Below are 25,896 nucleotides of genomic sequence, written 5' to 3'. Positions count from 1 at the left end.
AACCTCCGTCCCCCAGCGCAACAGCCCGATGGTCTAACCATTACACCACGTCCTCATTTTTTCTTTCATACATAGGAATAAAGTATCCTTTAACATACAAAGTGCTACAGCAATTGAAGGTCACTTCAGAAACGCGTAAAGACGGGACAAGCAAATTCAAGCGTCCGATAAACACATTCATTACGGCGATAATTCTTGAGTGGCATACACACTACGAATGTAAGCAGAAGATTTGCGAAAGAGCGACCGAATACTTCGCGGTGATACAGCATGCCTGTCACACATTCTGCTCCACCAAAGGCTGTGCAAGCCATGTAATGTGAACATGGCGAATAATGGTACACAGTAACCTTTTGGTAGGAAGGAAACCAGTTTTTATGGTGCGGCATCTGAACATTCTTTTAGGATTCTTCGGAGACCGTCCCAGAAAAGCTGGGCATCTCTACCACTGATAAAAGATTTATTTTTGTTTCACCACGCAGATGCAAACGACCGTTGGTCGACCATAGCAAGAAATAGCCCCTTTTCTCTAACCAAGTTTTGACAGGAAGAGTTACCGCATGTAATTTAGAGAAAAAAAAACTTTAAGCAGATTGAGGAAAAATCGATCGCTGCACAGGCGTAGGTAGATCAAAGTAATGTCACTCTATGTAAGGTGCCGAGTAAACAGGAACAAAGAATGGGTGTACAAGCGCAGCAGAAATTTTTTTGCAGGAGCTACAAACTTTCAGGAAGTACAATCTTTCGAGAACTCCGCCAAGGAAGCACTGGTACATCTTTGACATAGGATGAAACTGCTATTCCTGAAACTCTGTTGCATAAGCGAAGCTGTAACATTTTCCTGGACTGTTAAAAATGGGCAGCTAAAATGACGAGAGAAGAATAGCCGGTAGACAAGTTGTCTAACAAAGAGGTGAATCAGGCTGGGGCCTCCACTTTCAAGAGGAAGAAAAATGCTAGCTTGCGGCATGGCATCAACACGTGAGCTCCAGACAAATGTAGCAAACACACGATGGAAATATTGCAACCTAAGACGTGATCAGTGTAGCACTTGCACGTCATACATAGGTCGAGCTGATAGGAACCCCACAGCAAATTTCTGCGCCGCTAAAGATGGGCAAATGCCGCATCTGCCAAGTGTTAACATCACGATGTACTTCTGCAACTTTCAAGTACAAGTGAGCGTTACTGTTACGGTGTTGAGAGTATAATTCACGTAAGCACTGGCAGTGTTGCTTTCACTGAATACCGGCATAGCTGGTTGGCATCATACATCACAGTAGAAACCAGAATCTCCAGCTTTTTTTTTTCATAATTTAACAGCTGCACTGGAAACTGCACAAGAGTCATGCGTTATGGCAAGCAAAGTCTTTACACTTTTCTCGTCTGCACAAAAACAGGTGCTATTGTCCGCATACGCCAGTACACGAGCCTCACTGTACTGCAGTGCGCATCGCTGAAGCATGATCTTGCAGCATTCGCCCACAGAACGGCTCCAACTACAAAGTGTACAAGAGTGCGGACGAATGCCAAACTTGCCTCACTGAAGCCTTGAGCAAGATGTATTTGGAGAAACAGCCCTTAACTATTAGCCTTGTTTAGCGATTAGCAGATAACGTGCTGATATTCGTAAGGAGACGAAATCCAATGTTTACGGGCTCTGACGCAAAAAACTACTTGTAGTGATTAGCTTTATCAAGTGGTTTTGCCAGCTCAACCTTTCAAATGATCGCCGCGTTTTCATAATTATAACGCCTTAGAAATGAAACTCGGGGGTTTTAGTGGGCAAAACTAAAATATGATTGCGAGGCATGCCTTTGTAAGGGATTACAAAATAAATTTCACCCCCTGCGGATCTTTGACTTGCGCCTATTGTGCGGTACACTGGCGTTCTTGTATTTTTCATACGACGGCACTTACAACGGGGCCTATATAAGAAGAAGCGTGCCGGTGTGTTGATTATGATAGTGGTTTCCGTACAATAGCACACGCACACAAGGAGATTGGCTAAGGAGCGGGATCATGCATCGTATGAACACCAGCTAGCTTTTACAGCGAAATCTGTATATGGCTAGCCGATTCGTCCGCCCGTCTGTCGCCTGTACGCTGAAAACTTCTCCGGCGCAACCCGACGCGCATGCGCGAAAGAAAGAAGTCGCAGTGGTCGCTCTGAATGTTAACATGTTATTGACCACGTTATGACTCATGACCTTCATCGCCACATAGAAAACGTGGGATGACAGCGCTCCTTCGATCCCGTTACAGGGTCTAACAGCATAACAAAACGCAACATTGTACCCACCAATCATCGACCTTAAGGTCGACTTAGCGCGCCTTGAAGCAAGTGGATTGAATCCTTCCTGCTGCAATGGTTTGCAATTGAGTGCTACACGGACGTCAATGTGCCGTCCACGCGTCACTCATCGTGCACAGATTTAACCTTTGGCAAGAACGTGTCTCGCACAGCAGTGCAACCAATCGCGGTGCACCACAGCGACCACAAAGCTATGATCACTTTGGTAACGAATGAGACAAAATAAAGAGGATAAAAAGCACGCAGTTACGTGTATGTGTCTTTATTGAATGAACATAGCAATGACCATACAAATCAATATAGTTATCAGTACAGACATCCCAATCCAGCTTCGCTTGTTATCCTGCTTCGCAGAGTGGAAGGGCACTAAATGTTTGGAGATCATCGCCGCGCGTTGAATATCATTGTGATTTCCACACCACGGCGCATGCCAGCAGCGGGGATCATCCAAGGAGCGCGACCCAACGGGGGATTGTCGAAGTAGCAGGAGGCAGATATCCTGCTGACGTCAACTAGATCTTCTAGAATATGGCAGCGCGTTGATTATGATTACGATTTCCGTGCTATGGCACATGTCCAGAACGGGTACTGGCGAAGAAGTGGTCGGTCGAGTTAAAACAAATAAGAAGGAAGTGAGAAATACGAGCTTGTATTAGATATGACACACTGAGTAGCACGAGTACGCGAAGGCACGTACGCGTGTCAGTTTCCTTTACGCCAAGGGTGCAGGAATTAAATGGACAAACGTAAAAGATTTCAATACCCGCTTCTCGCAAGCTTGGATTGCAATATGTGCGTTGGATTTGCACGATATCCTTTAAATGTTAAGTTCTTCATGTGCACATAGATTAATAAGGAGGGCGAAGTCAACAAGTTAGTATTCATTCGTGTCGGAAATTTACCGCTGGAACTAGAAAAAGTTGAAGGGACAGAAGGTGCCCGGATTCCACGAAACCACTCGTGGTGTGTTCTTTCCCTTAGTCTTTATCTAGTTTTAGCTCTAATAATCCAGGTGTCCAAGCAACGGCAAGCTTGGAGGTTGCACCGTGGGCTGTGGTGGATGGACAGTGATCTCGGGCTCTGGTAGTGCTGTGGTGATTTGGGATGCCAACGCAGGGCCCCAGTACCACGGTGGACCATAATATGTCGCGTCCGAGGCTACAGTGGGGCCCATCTACTATGAGCCCATCTATCAAAGCATGGTCCGGCGCAGTTGCTCAGCCGACGCAGAATTGTCCGGCGAGACGGTGCTTCACCCGAGCTTCGCGGAGTTGCCGTCACTGCAGGTCGGCTGGCGTGTACTGCCATGGCAACGGAGCAGCGGTGGTCGTAGTGTGCGTCTCGCCACACGGAGGGGAACCGACAGTGAGCACGGGTGAGCCGGACCCTGCAGCGGGGCAGCCTGCAGACCTTTCTGTCGAGGAGCTGCGGGGCTCCGTTGCTGCGTCGAGGCGGTGCACCTCACGGGCACCTTCCCCGGAACAGAGCTGGGGAGAGATCCCGCAGGCATAGCAGAGCCCGCTCGAGAATCGTGAGGATACTGAGGCGAAGTAGTTTAGCTGCTGTGGGAGCAGCGAGGTGGCTCGCATGACGCTCATGCGGCTGTCGGGTGAGCCTCTCGATGAGCCACGGGTAGCCACGAGTAGGCCCGGATACTCACGGTAGCGAGATTCATGTCCAAGGAAGCGTTTACGGCAGCTCTTGGCAGCTCAGAGGTGAATAGCGTCCTGGGGCAGATATTCAATGCAACGCGAGCATAAACCGCTTTCTTTTGCCGCTGCAGGCACACGAGGAATGTCCCACGTGCATTGTGTTTGAGGCTGGTCCAACTTGAGTTGCGTTTTCGCGGACATTGCCATTGTGGTGGAGAAAGCACCAGACAAGGAGGCCATCGCGCCCGACACCTGGTTTATTTCTTACTCTTCTTTCCTTAATTGGTCGCTACCATCAAGCGTGTGCCCCAGCCCTTGTGCAGTCGTCGTCACTGTAGCGATAGCTGCCCGTCAGTGTTGATAGTGAGCGCATCTGCACTGTTAGCGCAAGCTGCCGTCCAATGACAGCTTTTAGGAGTGAAGACTTCTGAATTTTCTATTTGGTCTGTGGGCGATTTCGTTCTTTTCAGTCGGACCAACGCGGCTTTAGTTAGCGTTGTTGGCACATCAAGACTTGATTGCACGGCGAGTTTTTCGATGTGCTATTGCTGTTGTTTTTGGATCAGTGTGTGCCTGATGCACGCTTCCTGCGTTCTTGAAACGCTTCAGCGGGGCGCATTAGTGGCTCGCAAAGTTCAGGCACTCGGCAACAGTGTATATGCACTTGCAGAGAATGCCCACCAATAACTATGCTATTTTGCTATTCGAGAGAGCCACGCTTGACACAGTATACCCGCGATAAGGTGCTTTGCCCGTATTACCGGAAATTTATATATATATATATATATATATATATATATATATGTATATACATACGCAGAGGCCTCTGTTTCATCACAGTCATAATGCAGTTTGGCGATGCACCTACATAAAAATTCTCGTAACGTTTTAACCATCAGCATCAACTGCCAACGAGAAAGACGTCATGAATGTCGTCACACCGGTCCACACAGGAAAGCAGGCGTCACTGTAACCCACAATAAATCCAAGAAGAACAAGTCAAGAAAAGACGACAAGAACATCGGCCGCTTCCGTAATGATCACATCGCGGTGTAGGAAATGGCAGACCGGGCCGCTTTATCGCCAGACAGCTTAATCTCATTTGGCCGCCTAGCCCTGCTCTCCACACGCACTTCAGGAGTCGCCTGGCGGTAACATATAGACGCCATTTCCAGCGTCCCTGTAGGCCCATTAGTCGTGGCCGAGTTTCATTGATCGCTGCCGCAGACGAGTAGCTGCGCACCTATTCGGGCGGCGATGCGGTTGGAATGCTTCTAGATTTCTTTTTTGAGCCGCACTCAGGCTCGTTGTCTTCACCCGATACTTACTTCAGAGAATCATTGATGCACTGAATGTTTTGCTAACGGCTGCGAAACTGCGTGCGCGTGTGGGTGTGCCTCTGCCTGCGTGGGAGCGAACGAGCCTGAAAAACACGCGATAAGCATGCGATCAAGAAAGGTGTGCCAACCATGGCCCCTTGTACGCAGAACTCTTGATAATACTTCAGAGAGCACGTGCTCGTTCGTAGATTAATGCATCCTTACGCTCGCGGGCTATGCCGACATCGCTCGAAGAAATGTGCCGGGTTTTAATTTTTCTTAGCCGGTCTACTCTAGAGAAAGAGAAGGAGAAGAGAGAGGTGAGAGGAAAGCGAGCGAACCTAACAAGACACACATGTCCGTTTTGCTGCCTTGCACTGTGAGGAAAACATACAACACAAAAAATGTCAAAAGGAAGGGCTTGCAGCTCGCAACTCACAGCCCGCTGAGCTGCAAGTGTTCAATTTACACGTTAGTCATGCACCACCAATAACGATTTCGTTTTATAGCATGCTTTCGTCTTCGCCATAAAGGTTTTACACTTCTCGTTAAAGCCTCTGTGGGACCAGCGAGCAAAATTGTAATCACGCATAGTTTTTCCACCGAGACAGTAATATCGTGCAGCACTGAGTTGGCCGTATTTGCCGGCGCAGGATGAAAACAGGAATACCAGGCTCAGGCCACGTACGTTCTCGGTGTTTTAGCCGGTCTCGCACCCTGTAATCTACCTGCCGTGGTGGCTCAGCAGCTGCGGCGCTGCATTGGTAAACTCGAGATGATGCATTCGACCCCAACCGCGGCCGCCGCACTCCAATAGGGGTGGAATGGAAAAACGTTTGTGTACTGTGCTCTGCCTGCAGGTTAAAGAACACTAGGTGGTGAAAATTGTTCCAGAGTCCCTTAACTACGCCGTGCCTCGCAAACAAATTGTTGGTTTTGGTACGTATAAAACCCAGATTTTGCTGAGCATTCTAACCGTAATAAGTTTTGACGCCGATATTATCTTTCTCCAGCTCTTACTGTTGTTGTGGCTGTAGATTTTTTTTTTTGCTAAGTATTCTTTTTGCGAAATTTGTTGTTCATTCATACATAAAAATGCATAATGAAGAATATCGCACTTCGATAAGCACTAGCCGTGGTTGCGCAGTGGCTATGGTGTTGGGCTACTGAGCACGAGGTGGCGGGATCGAATCCCGGCCACGGCGGCTGCATTTCGATGGCGGCGCAATGCGAAAACACTCATAGTACTTAGATTTAGGTGCACGGTAAAGAACCTCAGGTGGTCGAAATTCCCGGAGTCCCTCACTACGATGTGCCTCATAATAAGGAAGTGATTTTGCCACGTAAAACCACATAATTTAATTTTTAACGTCGATGACCGACAACTGTGCCTCTGAATGGAGTGCCACTGTATCAGAAACATATTGGCATAACACCTACCTGGCTATTCAAGACAAAGGTTCACAGGAAGTTGTGGATATTTAATGTGACCCGCAGTTGAACAAACGATATCTCAGGAGCCAACATTTTGGCAAGGATACTTCTTTTTGTTTTCCTGATGAAGACATCTTTGTCGAATCATTCCATCCGGAGACATCGCTTCTTTGACCAGTGCTTGACTTAGCCATGGACACTTATCATACGCCAACGCGAAACCCGTGCAGACACAGCCTATACAAATGTAGTGCGGAGGTGGGAAACGATCCTACTTAGTTTCAATTTCCCTTTACATCAACATGACACTATCCAAGGGATACATGTGAAACTAATGACGAACAGAATACCGAGCAACGACACGATGACTTCCAAAAAAGAACAGCTATTTACTCTGCCGTCTTAACGGAAAGGACCGCTAGACGTAAAGGTCCACGCACAGGAAAGGCAGCTTCAAGGTTTCAAAGGCGTATGTTGTCCTTGTTGTTTCTGTAGATAATTACTGAATAAATTGATCCCTGAAAAATATGCCACTGAGAGACCGGCTTGAAAGAGACTCAAGTGTTAACTCAAGCGAATAAAGAATATAAAAAGAAAAGATAAAAAGAACCTCAAACAGGCAACGCAAGAAGAAATATTCGAGAAAAGTAATACCCAAAAATTTCGGGCAGTACGCACCTCACGATGACTGTCGACATTAAAGCGATCAGTATTGAAGCAATCAATTTGCCCACCATATCATGGAAAACACGGATATTCCTAATCTGTAGCGGTCATTCTGAAACTTCCTTGCCTTGGTTATATTCGTCATACACGGTCTCTCGTATGGGCCCGCTTTGCTTAGACATTCACTCGACAACGTTGGCCGTGACCATAACGGCGACTGCATGACGACTACGCCGTGACGACAATAGAATGGCGACGAAAGAACAGCATCGACAGAGCGACAAAAGTGCTGTCATGACAATGACGTGACCACAATGAGATGACGATTCTGAAGTGATGAGATAGGCTGCCATACTAGATGCGCAGTCTGAGTGCGATGGTACGGCTAAACGCGAGCATGCATTCACAGCGCGCGCTAGTGGAACAGGCATTATCTGTGATATCAGTGCATGGAAAATAAAACGAAGAACCTCGCTGGTAGGGAACAATGACGTCTATCACTACCTACGCTACACTTGTGGTAGTGGCAATGCATTCCACCAGCGAAAGCAGAAAAGGTCGGTTCAATACCAACACGAGCGCGCATAACTCAAGTGTTACGAACACCGTCACGACCGATCGTCCTTCAAACATATGTAAGGTCACTATCTGAGAAAGTGTTCATGTCTTCTACGTCTAACCGTTTGATTCGTGAATCCTTACCAACTCCCTAAGCTTTCAGTTTTTCTCTGTGACGCTTGCGGGGGGGGGGGGGGGGGGGAGGGAAAGCGCTGAGAGCAGCGCCAGTGCAGAACAGCGAGACTTTTGTGCGTTTTCCCACACGCTACGCTGCATGGTGCACCTGGTCATCTCGTTTTAACCAGTGCGGAAACTTTGGAATGAGCCACTTAACATGTGCTCAAATACGTGTGCCGCCATCGGGCCTCTTTATGCATTCTCTGCGTGGTTGCCCGTGTCTGCTGTAAAATTCTTTGTGACAAGTGCGGTCGGGTAATGCCAGAGAAAGTTCCATGTATATATATATATATATATATATATATATATATATATATATATATATATATATATATATGAACACATGCAGGACGTGACAAAATTGAGACACAGGTGTAAAATACATTTTCTGAGTAGTATCTTTATCAGCTGCTTGAAAAGAGGGCTGAAATGCTGTGCTTTCATAATCGATTGTTACTGACGCTCTCATGGTGACCCGGCGGAGTGAGCACGTTCCGGCACAACTTGAACAACCGCGGCAGCTCTCCCCTCGGAGCACGTTATTGGAGGTATTCCCTGAAGGAAGATTTTTTTTAAATTGTGCGTTGCACAATTATCCCAACCGCAAGTGTTTCAAGAAATCTCGCCTCATCTGTATACGAAAATAAGGTTCAATATGGGAAATAACCGGGCTTGCACTCCACGATAATTATGTAATATTTTCCTTCCTGCAACTACTTCTATGTCAGCCGGTGTGTATTCAGCCTTGAAAAATGGTTTCACGCCAACCATACTACGTCTGCCAGCACTTCTACCCGATGCAGATATTGTTAGGAGTGAATCAGGGCAGACTTAGAACACCTCATTTCGACCAGCGCGGTTTTTTCAAGAGATCCAACATGCAACACTTACTGCATGGTGACTGAGAACCCCATAGAATCAAATACAATTTATTTCTGAAGCACGGAAAGCCACTACGGCATACTGTAGTCACAGCTGCCTGTTTCGTGTTCTGTCGGGGAGATCGACTGGCCCGTACGAAAGCGACCGAGTTGAAGATGCGCCTTGGCAGAAATGCAAGGACCCACATAGGCCAGAGGAACAAAGGCCGAGATCTAGGTGTTCCTCACTCAACCGAAACACTTTCCAGGCTCCTCCTCAAGAGCCACTGAGAGCCGCCCGCTGCCTTGAAGTATTTTTTTATTCATTCATTAATATCAGCCGATACAATGCCACGCACCAATATATAGAAACAATATACGAATACGATAGGCCTCATTAAAGTAATAACTTTCACACACCAACCGGCATTCATTTCCGAAAATTTGTAGTCCACCAAATGAGCGTTGACTTAAAGCACAGATAAAAAAATTCACCACCCAAGCACTTCGCACAGATGGTCAACCAGTGAAGTGGAAGCGTGCAGCCCCGGTGTTTATTGATTGTAAGGTTCGTTACAGCGCAACACAAGATACAATAAGCACACTATATACACACCATATATATCTTCAATAAAAATATCAGTTCACAGAAAGCGCTTTGTCACAGTTTTATACCTTCCGTTTGTCCGTCTCTTGTGTTGCGCTGTAACGAACCTTACAATGAATTCTAACGAACTGGCCCAACTTGCCGTCTTGATCCGGTGTTTATCATTGGGCTAATCCCGATGGTTCGTTAATGTCTTTCTCAATTATTAGCTACGTCTTTGTGTTTCTTAATGAAGTTTCACAGCGGTTCCGCTGCGACGGAGTGAACGACGTCAGTGACAGTATGCCCGCCATCGGCTCTTGTCGCTTGCGTTCGATGTCTGAAGTTTGCTCGGCGGCGTGGTTAGCAGCATCCGCCCACCATTGCCGCTTAACCATATAAAGCTTCGCTTTAAAAAAATTCGCAATGCATATTCACGCACAGTCTGCGACGAAACAATAACCGTTACTCAAGCTGCTAGTTGCCGCAGAATGAAGTAACGGGGTGAACGCGTCACTGCCGTTAAAGAAAACCAAATACTGGCACCTATACAAGTTGTCGCTCCGAGAAGGCGTCTACGTATTCCTCGCACCACGCTTACTAGACGATGCGACCAAAAGCCATCGCTCGCAGATGGCTGATAACGCCGACGCTTCCCCCTTCTATCGGGTCAGCGTATAGTCTTTATTGGAAAGCCTGCCGGCCGCAAAAGCGCTTCGCTTAGCGCACGGCACGTGATGGAGTGGGTGCTTCCCGCGTAGAGCCCGAGAATGCTTTTCAACAGCTCGACTTGGGTCGCTCTTATCCCCGCCGAGCAAAGTAAACACGCAATTTCCGGGGCGCCCGGTGCATCTGCCACTGACGTTACACTTCGGGTAACCGCTATCGACGCCATGAACGAGCGTGCCAGAGACACGGAAGAGACGATAGGCTGAAGCGCGCTGAAGGAAAGCTCCTGCACAGCGAACAAGATTGCACGAAGAGCAATAGCTGCATGGGCGCGGCAGGCGCATAGCATGGCCTTAGATGTTAACTACGAACTAGCACGTTACCAAATTTTACGTCTTCTTTTTCTGTTCGTTGCTATTCGGTCACGATGCGCTGTGACTGGCTTCTTTTCTTACAGCTTCTCACTTCTTGAAGGGCCCATAAAGATCAGCTTTAACAGTAACCAACACTACTTCAATACCGAAGAGAGCCGATGCTACCATCACGGGACGTTTCGTAAAAAATTAAACAGTTTTTTTTTTCTTCCGCGTCAAAACGACGGCTTAACTATTAGGCACGCCTTAGTAAGGGACACCCGATTATGACAATATGTGGCCTTGACACATCCCCCATTGCCGACCGGCTTTCCATGACGTCAGAGATATTGAAGGCTTCGGGTCTGGCCTGGATAAGTGCTTACTGTAAAGTATTAACTACAAATTCAATGACTGAATTTAAAGATCAAGTTACTAGAACCTTTACTGCACGAGAACGCCGGAAAATTGAGAAACTGTCCTGAAATGACTGACGTCACTCTAACATACCTGTGCATAAATTTCAGTGCGAAATTGTAAAAAAAATATTACGGCTTTTATTTATTCATTTTATTTATTTATTTACATATACTGCCACCTTGCATAGCAAGATATTGCAGGAGTGAGTGCATACATATGTCAATCAATTTAAAGATACATTTGAGTGGCAAAAAGAAAACAAACAATGCAAAAACAATATCAGAAAGAGCTAGTTGATTAATGAACATAATTGGCAAGAGGTTGGCAAATGCATCACTTGATAACTCGCGCAAGGACCCCTCAAGGCCATTCCAAATCGCACTTGTATGCGGAAAAAAGGAAATCCTAAAACAACCAATCAATGCATTCAAAGGAACAATGTTAAGACGATGACTTTTTCTGGTGGGCCGAGAAGAAGAGTTAGCGAAAACAATAGGTGCATTGATACAAGTTTTCCCATGAGCAATTTTATGTAGCAGAACAACATGGTCACATGTACGTCTACGGGCCAGAGGCTTTAGTAGCAGCTTACTAGCATGTGATGTCGGTGAGAAATGGTGGTCATAACGATTATGTATAAACCTTATGGCCTTTTTCTGAATAGACTCAAGCATGTCTATGTCTTGGGAATGATGTGGCGACTACACTACCGACGCGTATTCAAATAGAGGCCTTATTAGTGATCTGTATGCCGTTAATTGAAGTTCTTTTGCATCTCGTAAGTTTCTTTTAAGAAAACGCAATTTTCTCAACGCCTTGTTGGTTATACACTTAATGTGAGCATGCCATTTCAGATCAGGGGAGAAAGTAAAACCAAAGTATTTGAACGTGTGGACGCTTGCAAGCTTGTGCGCTTCATTATAATATGTGAATTGTAATGGTTGTTTTTTATTCGAAAAGTCATTGATACGGTTTTCTTAAAATTAAGTGACATTTGCCATGTTCTGCTCCATTCGCAAAAACGGGCGAAGACTTCATTCAGCTCCAACTGATCATGCTTACTACTTATAGTAGAATAAAGGACGCAGTCATCAAAATATAGTCTTATTTTGACAGAAGTGCCCGCAATTACTTCAACGACGTCATTTACATAGACAACAAACAGCAAAAAATCCCAGACAGAGCCCTGTGGTACACCGGATGTAACATTGACACGAGATAAGTGAACATGGTTAAATGCAACAAACTGGGTTCTTGTACTTAGGTAGTCCTGTATCCAACCTAGTAGTTTATAATTATGAAAAACTGCCGTGAGTTTAATGAGAAGCATTGTATGACACACTGTGTCAAAAGCTTTACTGTAATCAATGAAAATGGCATCAAGCTGTCCTGTAAGGTTAAGTATGGAAGCAATATCATGGGAGAATTCTAGAAGTTGTGTTAGCGTCGAGAATCGGGAACGGAAGCCATGTTGAGCATGTGAAAGAACATTATGTTCAGAAAGACTCAGTAATATATTTATGAATAATGTGTTCCAACAGTTTGCAAGATGTTGATATTAAAGAAATAGGTCTGTAGTTAGACATTTCCTGCTTATTACCGCCTTTGTGAACGGGAACAACCTTAGCACATTTCCAGAGTATTGGAACAGTGGATGATTCTACAGATTTCGAAAAAATAGGGATAAGTACCGAGAGCTCCATTCAGAATATCGCCGTAAAAACATATTTGGTATATTATCTGACCCAGTACTTTTCATAGTATCGATCTTGAGTATAAGATTATGTACACGAGCTGAAGTGATTACCATACTAGGAAAAGGTGATGACAAAAGAGCAGTGCAAAACGTGGGGGTCTGTCCATCATCACAGGTGAACACTGATTTAAAGAAAAGAATAAATTATGGGGTTTTACCTGCCAAAGCCCCTTTCTGATTATGAGGCGCGCCGTAATTGAGGGCTCCGGAAATTTCCACCACCTGGGGTTCTTTAACGCGCACCTAAATCTAAGTACACGGGTGTTTTCGCATTTCGCCCCCATCGAAATGGGGCCGCCATGGCCGGGATTCGATCCCGCGACCTCGTGCTCAGCAGCCCAACACCATAGCCTCTGAGCAACCACGGTGGGTTAACACTGATCTAAAGTAATTATTAAAGACTTCAGTAATGCTAAGATTATCTGAGCATGGTTGATTAGCAAAACTTAATGAAGGAGAGCTCTGACTTGGTGGACTGATGGTTCGCCAAAACATTGGTGGTTTGTTTTTAATGAAGTATGACAAGGTGGTATTAAAATAGAAAATTTTCGCATTTGACATAGCAGATTTTCGGTTGTTTTTAGGTGTGGACAATACTGAAGCTTTCATTAGATTGTTTGCATAGGGTTGTTTGCGCAGACGCCTGATGCTACGAATTAGGTGTATAATTTCACGTGTGTACCAAGGGTGCTTGGGATTGCGCTTTCTACACTTAGTTGGAATGTAATCGGTTATACACTGATTGAGAATTGAGCAAGAACGGTTCACTAACACGTTAACAGAGGAATGGTTCACGCAACTCGAAAACTCATCAAAAGAGCATGCGAGTAACTCAGTTATGGAGTTGTCATCAGCCCGTTCAAATTTTAATACTGTCTGATGTGAGGGAAGCTTAGGCATAGTTGCTAAATTCAAATAAACACTGACCCCCTCATTGTCCGACAGGCCTTCAACAATATTACAATCGTAACCATTTTGTATAAGTTGCTCATTTATGAAAACAAGATCTAAAATTGAGCTTTCGCGGGTTGCGGAATTCACAATTTGCGTCAGATCGAAAGAAATAGTCTTGTTAATCAAGTAATCACAAATGGCTTTGTGACGGCCACTAGCAGATTGCGTTGGCCAATGTATGCCAGGGGTGTTGAAATCACCAGCAAGTAACATATTACAACAGTTAAGTTTATGTTTGGTTACATAATCGGTAAGATCGGAAGAGACACTGAGATCCGTGTCAGGGGGTCGATAAACAGCCCCTACAGCCAAAGTGAATCCACAAAGCCTTATTTTGCACCATACAGATTCGCAGTTAGGAACGTCAGGCAATACTGTAAACTCAATGTCTTGGTTTAGAAAGAGTGCCACACCGCGACCGCGCCGGCCACTTCTATCTTTCCTGAGGGCGCTGTCACCTGGTGGTAAAATTTCAGAATCTAAGATGTGTTCAGCAAGCCATGTTTCAGTCGCGCAAATCACAGAAGGATGATAAAATGCAACGAAGTCATGAAAGTCTTGAATTTTGTTAAGAAGACTGCGGGCATTTGGGTTTATCAGCGAGAAATTAGTATCGGAATGCAGTCAAGTTTCATGTACTGCAGAGGTTTGCTTTTTGGTTTTAATCATTGAATCACCTGATTCATTCAGCACATAGCGTACATTGTCTATCAGCAAATAATCATATTGCAGACGAACCGTAGATGCATTTTTCCTTTGATTTACAGAAAGTCTCCAAAGAGCTTTGCGTATCTTTCGAACCCGTTCAGAGAAGTCCTCATTTATATATATTTCTGTACCTTTAAGCTTCCGGGCATTCTTTAATATTGCAAGCTTTGACCTGTAGTCCAAAAATTTGAAGTTAGCAGGACGTGGTTTATCACCTCTACGCGCCCCAAGCCTGTGCCAACGTTCAATGTCTGCACACTGAACACCAAGTTTATCAGATATTAAGTTTGTGAATGCATCAAGTAGTTGCCCGGAGGGCTCAGGATGGGGTTCAGGTAATCCATAGACAACAAGGTTATTTCTGCGGGACCCCGTTTTCAAGGTCGTCAGACCGACTTTCCAGTTTCAATACCACGTTTGCAAGATGAGCGACAGCTTATTCAAGTTCTTGAACGCGTGGAATCACTTCCGTGAATGGTAGTACTGAAGTCTCAAGCCTATTTAGCCTTTCTTCAAAGGAAGCAAACTTGGCTGTCCAAGAAGATATCTCGGAACGAATTTTTTCCTGCCCTGCGAGCAATTGCGATAGCGTTTCGTTTATTTACACTTTTTATTTCTTTACTTTTATTTCCTTTATTTTATGCCCAACGATAACTCATGTTCTTAGCGCGAAATGAATGAAAATATATTTGTAAAATAATACTTTACCAGTACGAGCTGAAGAATGAATTCCTTGTTGTACGTTTAGCAGTAATTGTCTAGCTTTTGAGTTCCCAGATTCTCAGTGAGGTCACGGGGGCTGATAAGTAGGAAGGCCTATTGGCGACTTCACCTATTCTGCAATGAGCCATTTTTGCCGAGGCTAATCAGTTACAAAACGTGCCTCCCACCTTTGCGAGGTCACCCCCCGAGCTCACCTCACTAACACCTTCGCGACCCGTTTTCCTCTGTGTTTTTGTTTTCACTAACGGCTTGTGCTAAATTTCCCCACTGCCGTGCCAACAAGGCCCGAGGTCAAAATTAGCATGCCCTGTATGAAGCAACTCCAATCTAACCTATGTAGAACGCTTTAAATAGTTCTGTCGAGTCCGTATAATTGTTATGACGATAAGCAGTTTTTTTTACTGCGATAGCAAATAGACAGAAGCCCGAGGCAACGTGGGCAACGTAATTGCTGTAATCGTGCTGTCCCGCTGATGGCAAAAGCGCCACTTGCGCGCTTAGCGTTGAGGGTTCTTAGTGATGCGGTGAGTTCGAGAGTTTGAGCATGTCCGGTGTTCCAGGCCGATCGGGTGGAATAGCGGGTGATCGATGGAGCAAATATGAGTGGCCTTCACAGTATATACAGTCACCAGGTGTCACAGAGCTCTCCCAGACAAACACAGAACTAATACTGCAGTAGACAAGTGCGTTCTACTTCGTTGCTGCTGTAAAAAGTTTTGCCAGTGACGTAATCGTGTTCAGGATTACGCCTCGGCTAAGCAATTCTATTGCTCTCAATGCCCTTCAGGCAGAAGTGTTTTTTTTTCTCTCATTCGTTTACAGACGAATCGTACATTACACATGAGAAAACTCATAGTTTTACGTGGCGAGAAAAGATTTTCCACGACGGTTTGCGTTTTACTGCTATTTTAATTATTACTATAATTTTATTATTCCTAGCCACTGCTCGATACAGCGTATACAACCTCTAATACTATCTTTCGGGCCGCTAAAGTGCTTGCAGATGCAGCTTCTATCAATTTCAATTTTCAATTTTATTTCCAGAATTACAAGTGTTCTGGTGGATACCAAAGGCTAAAAGCTGTTGGAAAACAGCTTGACTAGACCAATGGTCCATTACAAGGCATACATGGTGGTTGCATCAAAATTGTAACATTGTTAGACACTCAGAATAAATTAATTAAAAAATGCACAATAACAAGACCGAAAATAATATAAAGACTAAGAGAAAAGACATAATTGATACATCAGAAAAATGGAAGTATGTGTGTAAGGGTTACTAACAAAACTAATACAAGTCGCTCTGATATAGAGAGTAGATAATACAGACTAGTAATGCTAACTTTGGATAAGATAGATTGTAAGGAAGTAGTCGAAGAAAATTCCTGTTAATACTTTTGCCTGCGGCGTCGAAAGTCGTCAAGGCGTAAACTCGGCCCCAATTTGGTGCTTGCACACGACAAAGGTTTCGGCTGATCGAATTTTGCATTCGCGCCAATGAACACAGCTCCCGTCGTCCGGGTGATAGTGCTTTGTTTTCGTTTTGTGATTCGCCCATCGCAGCACGCTCGCGTGAAACCGACGCCACGAGGAATGACAACGCGTACTAGTCTTCATTTCCAGCCGCGCACTGCCCCTGGGCGTTCAGGCTGTTAGGTTGAGCGCCGTTACTGGTGGTCTCTGTTAATTAACGGATCGTGCAGCGAAGCGAGAAGCTGGATTCAAGAAATTCGTTCATGTAGTGTAATTGCCCTCGTTGCGTAGCTGGAACAGCGGATTAAATCTTGATCAGCGATGGCACTGACGCATGCTGGCGCGGCTACCAATAAAATATTTAAATATCACCGGAACCCTTGACTTGGACGCGGCCAGCGGCTTCCGCGGGTCCCCGATAGGGGCCTCCGCTGAAGCTCCTCAGGATCAAATAAAGTTCATTGTCTGTCTGTCTGTCTGTCTGTCTGTCTGTCTGTCTGTCTGTCTGTCTGTCTGTCTGTCTGTCTGTCTGTCTGTCTGTCTGTCTGTCTGTCTGTCTGTCTGTCTGTCTGTCTGTCTGTCTGTCTGTCTGTCTGTCTGTCTGTCTGTCTGTCTGTCTGTCTGTCTGTCTGTCTGTCTGTCTGTCTGTCTGTCTGTCTGTCTGTCTGTCTGTCTGTCTGTCTGTCTGTCTGTCTGTCTGTCTGTCTGTCTGTCTGTCTGTCTGTCTGTCTGTCTGTCTGTCTGTCTGTCTGTCTGTCTGTCTGTCTGTCTGTCTGTCTGTCTGTCTGTCTGTCTGTCTGTCTGTCTGTCTGTCTGTCTGTCTGTCTGTCTGTCTGTCTGTCTGTCTGTCTGTCTGTCTGTCTGTCTGTCTGTCTGTCTGTCTGTCTGTCTGTCTGTCTGTCTGTCTGTCTGTCTGTCTGTCTGTCTGTCTGTCTGTCTGTCTGTCTGTCTGTCTGTCTGTCTGTCTGTCTGTCTGTCTGTCTGTCTGTCTGTCTGTCTGTCTGTCTGTCTGTCTGTCTGTCTGTCTGTCTGTCTGTCTGTCTGTCTGTCTGTCTGTCTGTCTGTCTGTCTGTCTGTCTGTCTGTCTGTCTGTCTGTCTGTCTGTCTGTCTGTCTGTCTGTCTGTCTGTCTGTCTGTCTGTCTGTCTGTCTGTCTGTCTGTCTGTCTGTCTGTCTGTCTGTCTGTCTGTCTGTCTGTCTGTCTGTCTGTCTGTCTGTCTGTCTGTCTGTCTGTCTGTCTGTCTGTCTGTCTGTCTGTCTGTCTGTCTGTCTGTCTGTCTGTCTGTCTGTCTGTCTGTCTGTCTGTCTGTCTGTCTGTCTGTCTGTCTGTCTGTCTGTCTGTCTGTCTGTCTGTCTGTCTGTCTGTCTGTCTGTCTGTCTGTCTGTCTGTCTGTCTGTCTGTCTGTCTGTCTGTCTGTCTGTCTGTCTGTCTGTCTGTCTGTCTGTCTGTCTGTCTGTCTGTCTGTCTGTCTGTCTGTCTGTCTGTCTGTCTGTCTGTCTGTCTGTCTGTCTGTCTGTCTGTCTGTCTGTCTGTCTGTCTGTCTGTCTGTCTGTCTGTCTGTCTGTCTGTCTGTCTGTCTGTCTGTCTGTCTGTCTGTCTGTCTGTCTGTCTGTCTGTCTGTCTGTCTGTCTGTCTGTCTGTCTGTCTGTCTGTCTGTCTGTCTGTCTGTCTGTCTGTCTGTCTGTCTGTCTGTCTGTCTGTCTGTCTGTCTGTCTGTCTGTCTGTCTGTCTGTCTGTCTGTCTGTCTGTCTGTCTGTCTGTCTGTCTGTCTGTCTGTCTGTCTGTCTGTCTGTCTGTCTGTCTGTCTGTCTGTCTGTCTGTCTGTCTGTCTGTCTGTCTGTCTGTCTGTCTGTCTGTCTGTCTGTCTGTCTGTCTGTCTGTCTGTCTGTCTGTCTGTCTGTCTGTCTGTCTGTCTGTCTGTCTGTCTGTCTGTCTGTCTGTCTGTCTGTCTGTCTGTCTGTCTGTCTGTCTGTCTGTCTGTCTGTCTGTCTGTCTGTCTGTCTGTCTGTCTGTCTGTCTGTCTGTCTGTCTGTCTGTCTGTCTGTCTGTCTGTCTGTCTGTCTGTCTGTCTGTCTGTCTGTCTGTCTGTCTGTCTGTCTGTCTGTCTGTCTGTCTGTCTGTCTGTCTGTCTGTCTGTCTGTCTGTCTGTCTGTCTGTCTGTCTGTCTGTCTGTCTGTCTGTCTGTCTGTCTGTCTGTCTGTCTGTCTGTCTGTCTGTCTGTCTGTCTGTCTGTCTGTCTGTCTGTCTGTCTGTCTGTCTGTCTGTCTGTCTGTCTGTCTGTCTGTCTGTCTGTCTGTCTGTCTGTCTGTCTGTCTGTCTGTCTGTCTGTCTGTCTGTCTGTCTGTCTGTCTGTCTGTCTGTCTGTCTGTCTGTCTGTCTGTCTGTCTGTCTGTCTGTCTGTCTGTCTGTCTGTCTGTCTGTCTGTCTGTCTGTCTGTCTGTCTGTCTGTCTGTCTGTCTGTCTGTCTGTCTGTCTGTCTGTCTGTCTGTCTGTCTGTCTGTCTGTCTGTCTGTCTGTCTGTCTGTCTGTCTGTCTGTCTGTCTGTCTGTCTGTCTGTCTGTCTGTCTGTCTGTCTGTCTGTCTGTCTGTCTGTCTGTCTGTCTGTCTGTCTGTCTGTCTGTCTGTCTGTCTGTCTGTCTGTCTGTCTGTCTGTCTGTCTGTCTGTCTGTCTGTCTGTCTGTCTGTCTGTCTGTCTGTCTGTCTGTCTGTCTGTCTGTCTGTCTGTCTGTCTGTCTGTCTGTCTGTCTGTCTGTCTGTCTGTCTGTCTGTCTGTCTGTCTGTCTGTCTGTCTGTCTGTCTGTCTGTCACCGGAACGCTTACTACCAGTCTAATCAAAGAGGGATGTCAGGCACTGGCGCGTCCGTAGCAGTGGGGCGCGCTTCTTTCCGAACATGGCTTTTGTTTGAGATGTGCTATTAACGACATCGAATGAAAGGCTCGCGATGATGGTAGAAGACGAGCGTATTTTACTGATAGCGGCTGGTGAAATTGATGCCTAATGTCTTGTATTTTTTCTTTAGCGCCCTCCTTTCCCGCTTAAATATTTCGCGCTTGAAACTCGACGCCTGGCTCGGACGGTGAAGGATAGAAGCTTTGAAAATTACGAATGCCAATCAAAATGGTCGCACTAAATTAAAGATTAAAATATTTGATATTATTTACAATATATTATGAATCACCAAAGCGATGTTTATGAGTTTCGCAAACGCAATACAGTCAACAAAAAACAAAAGAAAAAAAAAAACATTCGACCTGTCCTGCTCGGGAAAAAGGTAACATAGCTCTATGCATTATCTAAAATCAGCTACTGTGTCAACTATCCCACGGAAAGCAAATGGTAGAACCATTTTTTTCTTGTAAATGAGAACATATTCTAGGCAGCGGAAACACCCCAGTAGTGTAAACAAGATCGAGACGAACGTTTGAGTGGTTTGCAGGATTTCGCTCATAGCTGTGGATCGGTTTTCACAACCAGGCAATCTTTGGAGGCGCTGGAGCCTAGTGGTTTCGGCCAGTGTTGCTGTTCTGTCACTCTGTGGGAGGTTTCAAAGGACCATTGATCCACAGTGTCTTTAGTGGGGGTAAGCGTTTTACAGTCAAAAGGTGGCGTGCCAGACGGAAGAAGACAAGAGTTAGAAATAAAGGCAGCAACGTTATTCAAAATTCAAAACACTGCAAGACCAACATAGGTGCATGGTTTTGCATTTAGAGAAGGCCAACTGATGGGTCAGTGTCACTAGAGAAATTTAAATTTGAGCTATGGTATAAGCTGATGACAAATAACTTCTATTACAAAGGTACACCAGTGGGTGATCGAATCGGAGAAGTATGGAAGTAAGTGATTGCGGAGAGTTCTAGAGCTTGCAGTGAACAACATCTCTATCGCTCATAGAGGTTAGTGAATATAAATACCTTGGTGTGACTATACCTAACAAACTCTGGTTGAATAACTTGTATCTATTATCTATGATATGTGCATCGGCATTCCGCAAGTTATGCTTCCTCGGAATACGCTCTGGCAAGTCCCTGCACTCGCTAAACGCCAGGCCTACATGTCAAAAATTAGACCTACTCTTGAATGCAAATATATCAGTGGGGACCCGCACACGAAGAAAAACACCAACTCTCTGGAAATTAATGAACGTAAACTGATACGCTTGACCTTTTCTAAATACCGATGACTGATACCCCGACATCTCTCATGCAGCCTCAGAATGCCCAGGAACTTGAATTACATCGTATGATTCTAAGATTAAGGTTGCTCATTGACCTGAAAAACAAGCACCTTGCCTTAGGCTCTGATCCATATATCGTACTTCTAACTCCATGACATACCCTAAATCGTAATGCTTAACCTATAACCCTATTTAAAGCACGAACTAACACGATTGTGTTCTTTATTGCTAACACGATTGCGCACTACGTATGCTGCATATCAGTGATTTATTTGACACAGTAACATCATATTACACTGTGTCAATATAGTTTTCTTGTATGGTGCTATGTTGCTTTGCTTGTCACATTTGCTGGCGCAATTGTTCGGAATTCAAGTTTCCCATTGTATTTTTCTGCTGCACCGCTGCATTACTGTGTTACACTGGCATTTGTAAAAATTATCTGTTGTCCAACCTGCAAGGGCCCCATCCTTGGGCCGGGAGTATTGTAAAAATAAACTAACTAAATGAAATAAATAAATAGGAAGAAACTGTACTCGTATTCACAAAAATGTCTTATGCTAAAATTGTTAGCAAGTGCAAATTCTGGTCGCACCTGACACTGGACATATGTTTAGCAAATGTGCGGCCATGTGCGCAAATAGCAATGACGAAGGAATAGCTTTGTGAATTTCTTTATTAAAAGAAAACGTGCACAGTTAGAGCGGCATCTAAAGAATGTCTCAATCAATATTTCTATATGACATGTGAACCGGTATGAAAACAGGTATGTTGCTGTACAAAGCCAGTCCGCGCATATAATGTTATGGTACAGGGCATATAGGCATTTATTTGTTACCGTCAAATTGTGAAGCACACCTTTAGGGGCTAGTTGGTTCATGTTTATTGTAAAGAATTAGTGATCGAATATACAGAAAAGGACGTCAGGAAAGAAGAAACATTGAAATAGAACAAGAAATCAATATGTTTTGTGCCTGACGTGCTGGTCACATTTCTTTTCAGCCAGCCATTACAGGTAATTGCTGTAGCAAATCATGCAGATACAGTGTAGAGGTAGCAGATTTTCCTGCATAAATATTCGCCCATATTATTACAAAAAAAATAAACTGAATCAGTTTGTAAGAACGCATTTCAGACAATCGTGGTAATGCGCATAGTAATACTGAGCCAATATTGGAGCTTGTTAAATGAAAGAAAGCGCTCAGGAATGAAAAGCTTTGGAAATGTGGCCTATGGTGTCCATAATTTCAAGACACGCCTATTTTATCGGACCGAATATCTCAGGCGACCAGCCGCAGTCCACAACTTTAGTGGCGCAGAAAGCTAAAAATTATGCCTTTCAGAAAGCACGAGCATATTTGCATTGCAGAATGCTGTAGCACCTGTTGCATATGGAAATAAAAATCACCGACGATTACGATAGTCCCTAATGCGAAATTTGAGCGCAGCTCTATGCATGTTTTCATTTCGCGATACGTTGGCTAGCGCGGACAATCTGTTTAAGACGGCACATTGCAAATAGAGCGAACTGTGGCGCTACTGCCTTGCGAATCGGGATATCTTGAGACGCAGCGCCTCAGTGATGTGTACGCGCGATTCACAGCAGCCGCCGCTGACAGACCTCCGCTCATGCAGCGCTTTGTTTCCATATATGGTATCAGTGGCGTCATCGGGCAACAGAGAGAAGGTCGCTACTTTAGCTCCATTTCGTATCCATCGTAGCCGCGCAGCCTGTCTAGCGCGGCACTACGCTTTTCTTCTCGCGCTTTCCCCATGACCTCCTCCTCCGCTTTCCTCCTCGCGCTCTCTTCGCTATCGCCGAATTTCATCTCCCGCTGTGTTTACTTGTCTATCTTTACGCTCCTTATCTCCGCACCTCCGAATGCTGAACCATGCTCCCTTAGGGTAGCAGAAAATAGAATCCTCTTCGTTTCATAGAACCGCTATGCAGGGTGCCCCAAATAAATTTAGCCAAACATAAAAATATGTGAATGCCACGTAGCTGAGCAAGACAAAGTTAATGTTGTTTGCCGTAGCATAAAGATACTCAAATTAACTTTTTTTGATTTCACGTAATTAGATAATTAGTCTTCATTAATTAATCGACTTCTCAAATATCATAATTAGATGAAAGGGGCCACTAAGAAAACTGCAGAGCAACATAAAAAAAACTCCCGATACAGCTTTCTTTTGCTCAATACGTGCTACATAAAAGTGTTTCTCCCAGCCTGAAAGAAGCGCGCGAATACGTCCTAAGTGCCTCGAGCGACCAGTCGCGTGGCAAATTTGCGTACATTTGCGGGCTTCTTTCACGCTCGGAAAAACCTTTAATGTAGCACCTATTCAGCAACAGAAAGCTGTATCGGGAGTTTTTCATGTCGCTCTAAAGTTTTCTAATTGTCACTTTCATTTATTTATATTATAATATTTGAGAAGTTGACTAAATAATTAAGACTAATTATCAAATTACGCGAAAAAAAAAACAGTGTATCTCCAAGCGACGGCAGACAGCACAACATTCGTTCTGTCCAGCTACGTGGCATTTACATATATTGCAAATGCATTTGCATATACCGATACACGCGTCCTAGCACGCGACGAGTCACGTGATGCGAGATGCGCGCCGCGTAGCGCCCATAAGTGCAACCTTTGCAATGAAGTTCCATAATATAGCACCAAGCGGCATGCCATGTAGCATTTGCATAGGCAGAGGTGCAAGGTTGATACAGAAGTTCTGATGTAGAGAAAAAGATTACGGAGATGCATACAGTAATGCTAGCATGAAAAAACAAAAACATGTATCGAATGCCTGATTAAATCAAACAAGTCAGATGGCTATTTACCGCCGCTCCGTTGCAAACGCGATGCGATAAATCATCATTATCATTATCAGAAGCACCAGCCGCACCCTTTTCTGCCACTTGTCACACGATGTGATATACGCGCCGTGGGTAGCGTCGTTACGTGAAAAAATTGTATTGCAGTTACGCTGTAGTCCAGCAGGCGTCCCGACACGTGACAGTTGCATCGTATCGTGCCACCTGTCATGGAATGTGACATGTGCGTCGCGAAATCTGGACACCTGCATTTGCTCATCGGCACACGTTACACGGTACACGCTCCTCAAGAGATACGATCCGCTGCTGAAAAAAGGAATCATAGAGCAATGCGCAAGGCTGCAACCAGGCACCGTCAGGCTTAGCACACCGCTGTGCAGAGAGCAGCACAAGCCGCAGCTCGCAGTCGACGCTGGTAGGCAGCCGTTCTCGGGAAAACGACGCAACGGACTTCGCCGCAAAGACCCTCTATTGCGTGCTGCCAAAAACGACGCTGCTATGAGGCCGATCCTCCAGCTCACGCTGCGACTAGACTACGTGTGCCGCGCAGGCCAGTGAAATTTTTTTTTCGTTAACTTTTAACGATGGAATTTCACACGAGATAAATAGTCTCCCGAGGACATTGTTAGCACTTTCTGCCCCTTCTTGATTTGTTGGCGCTGAGAAAAATACGCTGGCATCACCTGGATAAGTAACGTACTGAGCCTGAGCGTCGTCGTCTATTCGTAGTGAATCATTTAGGTAAAGAATGAACAGTAAAAATTCTTATATACTGCCTAGTAAAACGCCTTCGTGTTTTGATTCAATATACTATAAAGGTTTTTTTATAACTACCATTTGTTGTCCGTGTTGCAGATAACTTCAAGAATAATCAAAACCTGCCTCAGAAGCCGTAAGGTTCGCTTTCTGAGAGCAAGATGTTTTGATTGAAAGATAAAAGATGAAAGGCCTGTGAAAAATCAACGAATAAACTCGAATGTGTACATTTGCTTTCCGCAAGAATATAAGGTTGTTGCTTTCTGAGTAAGGAGCGCGCTTTTTGTCGACGAACTTTTCAGTAAACGAAAGGTTGACGCTGACACGGTATAATGTTTGCTCATCAAACCACTCTTGGAAATCAGCTTTTTGATGCACTTAGAAATAATTGCGGAGTTGACTTGGCTTATAATTATATAGTTTATTTTGGTCGCCATCCTTAAGTATTACGAGCAACTTACAGTTTCGTTCGGAATACACCCGATGATAGAATAAGTTTGAAAGTATGCTTAAAGACTGACACGATTTTGACACATGCCTATTTGATGCGCAGGTGGCACAGCTGGATTTGAATCTGAAGTACATCTATGTCGGGGCTTTTGCTGTTGTTGTTCAATCGGATCGTCCCAGCAGTTTTGCTGCTTGTTACTGGGGGTAAAAGAAGCGCTCTACAAAACCTTGGACTCCAGGAAAGGTGGGTCTTTACTCCTAAAAGAATGAGTGCTATCGGAAGGAGATGCAAATAAATCATTAAAGACATCTGTTAACATAGACTCGGACATACATTTATTGACAATATTTAATCCATCACCCGCAGTCTTCTTATGCCCTTCAATTGTTGAGTTTAGTCTAGGCGATATCAGCCTTGTTCTTTACATCAACATTAAATAAGTTCTTCATGTAATTCATTCTGGCCATTCTGGTAATGCTGATTGCCCTATTCCTGTCGCCTTTGAACATATTAAGGTCCTCAATGTTCCTTGTTTTTTTTAAATCGCCTATATAAGCCATCTTTAGCGCCCATCACTTCTTAGCCTCCCTTCCTCAACTATTGTTTCCGAGATTTCGAAGCTTGTGTTGCGTTCTTACAGGAGAAACATGTGTTACTAAAATTTTTAAGACAGCTGTGTAGGCCTCTTTTGCATGAAATGTTGCAATGACATCATCCCAACCGGCTCCTGCCAGTGCACTGTTAAAGTTCCAGAGTGTGGTTTCAATTACACTTCGCTACGTCACAGAGTAGTTGCTTTCAGTCGCTCAACCTCTCGGAGAAGCTCGTCTATTGAGAAGTTAACTGGAAGAACGAAACTATTGCATCATGCGGTGGCACCAGACATCAGCGTACTTTCATTTGTGCTCGGTGTAAGAACACGTATCAATGTACACCTACTCTTTGAGATTACGATTGAGCTAATCAATATCACTTCTAAAAACATTCGATTGCAGGATTGTGCTCACATCAGTGTGAGCAGTGGAACTCTGAAGTAAAGTGGTATTGATGTCGCT

At 45.0% G+C, this 25,896-nt stretch overlaps 1 long non-coding RNA gene across 1 annotated transcript in view; it reads left to right on the top strand.

Annotated features, from left to right (window-relative positions):
- LOC129384877 (uncharacterized) overlaps nucleotides 1-25,198 on the top strand; it is a 127,939-nt gene extending 102,741 nt beyond the window's left edge. The window contains exon 3 of the long non-coding RNA XR_011894620.1: nucleotides 24,944-25,198. This is a non-coding gene — a long non-coding RNA (uncharacterized lncRNA). The remainder of the gene's footprint in view (nucleotides 1-24,943) is intronic.
- The last annotated feature ends 698 nt before the right edge of the window (nucleotides 25,199-25,896 follow it).

The sequence above is a fragment of the Dermacentor andersoni genome, chromosome 5 (genome assembly GCF_023375885.2).
Source record: "Dermacentor andersoni chromosome 5, qqDerAnde1_hic_scaffold, whole genome shotgun sequence".
NCBI lineage: Eukaryota > Metazoa > Arthropoda > Arachnida > Ixodida > Ixodidae > Dermacentor > Dermacentor andersoni.
The sequence above is the reverse complement of the archived record's forward strand: the minus strand, read 5'-3'. Positions and strand labels throughout refer to the sequence as shown.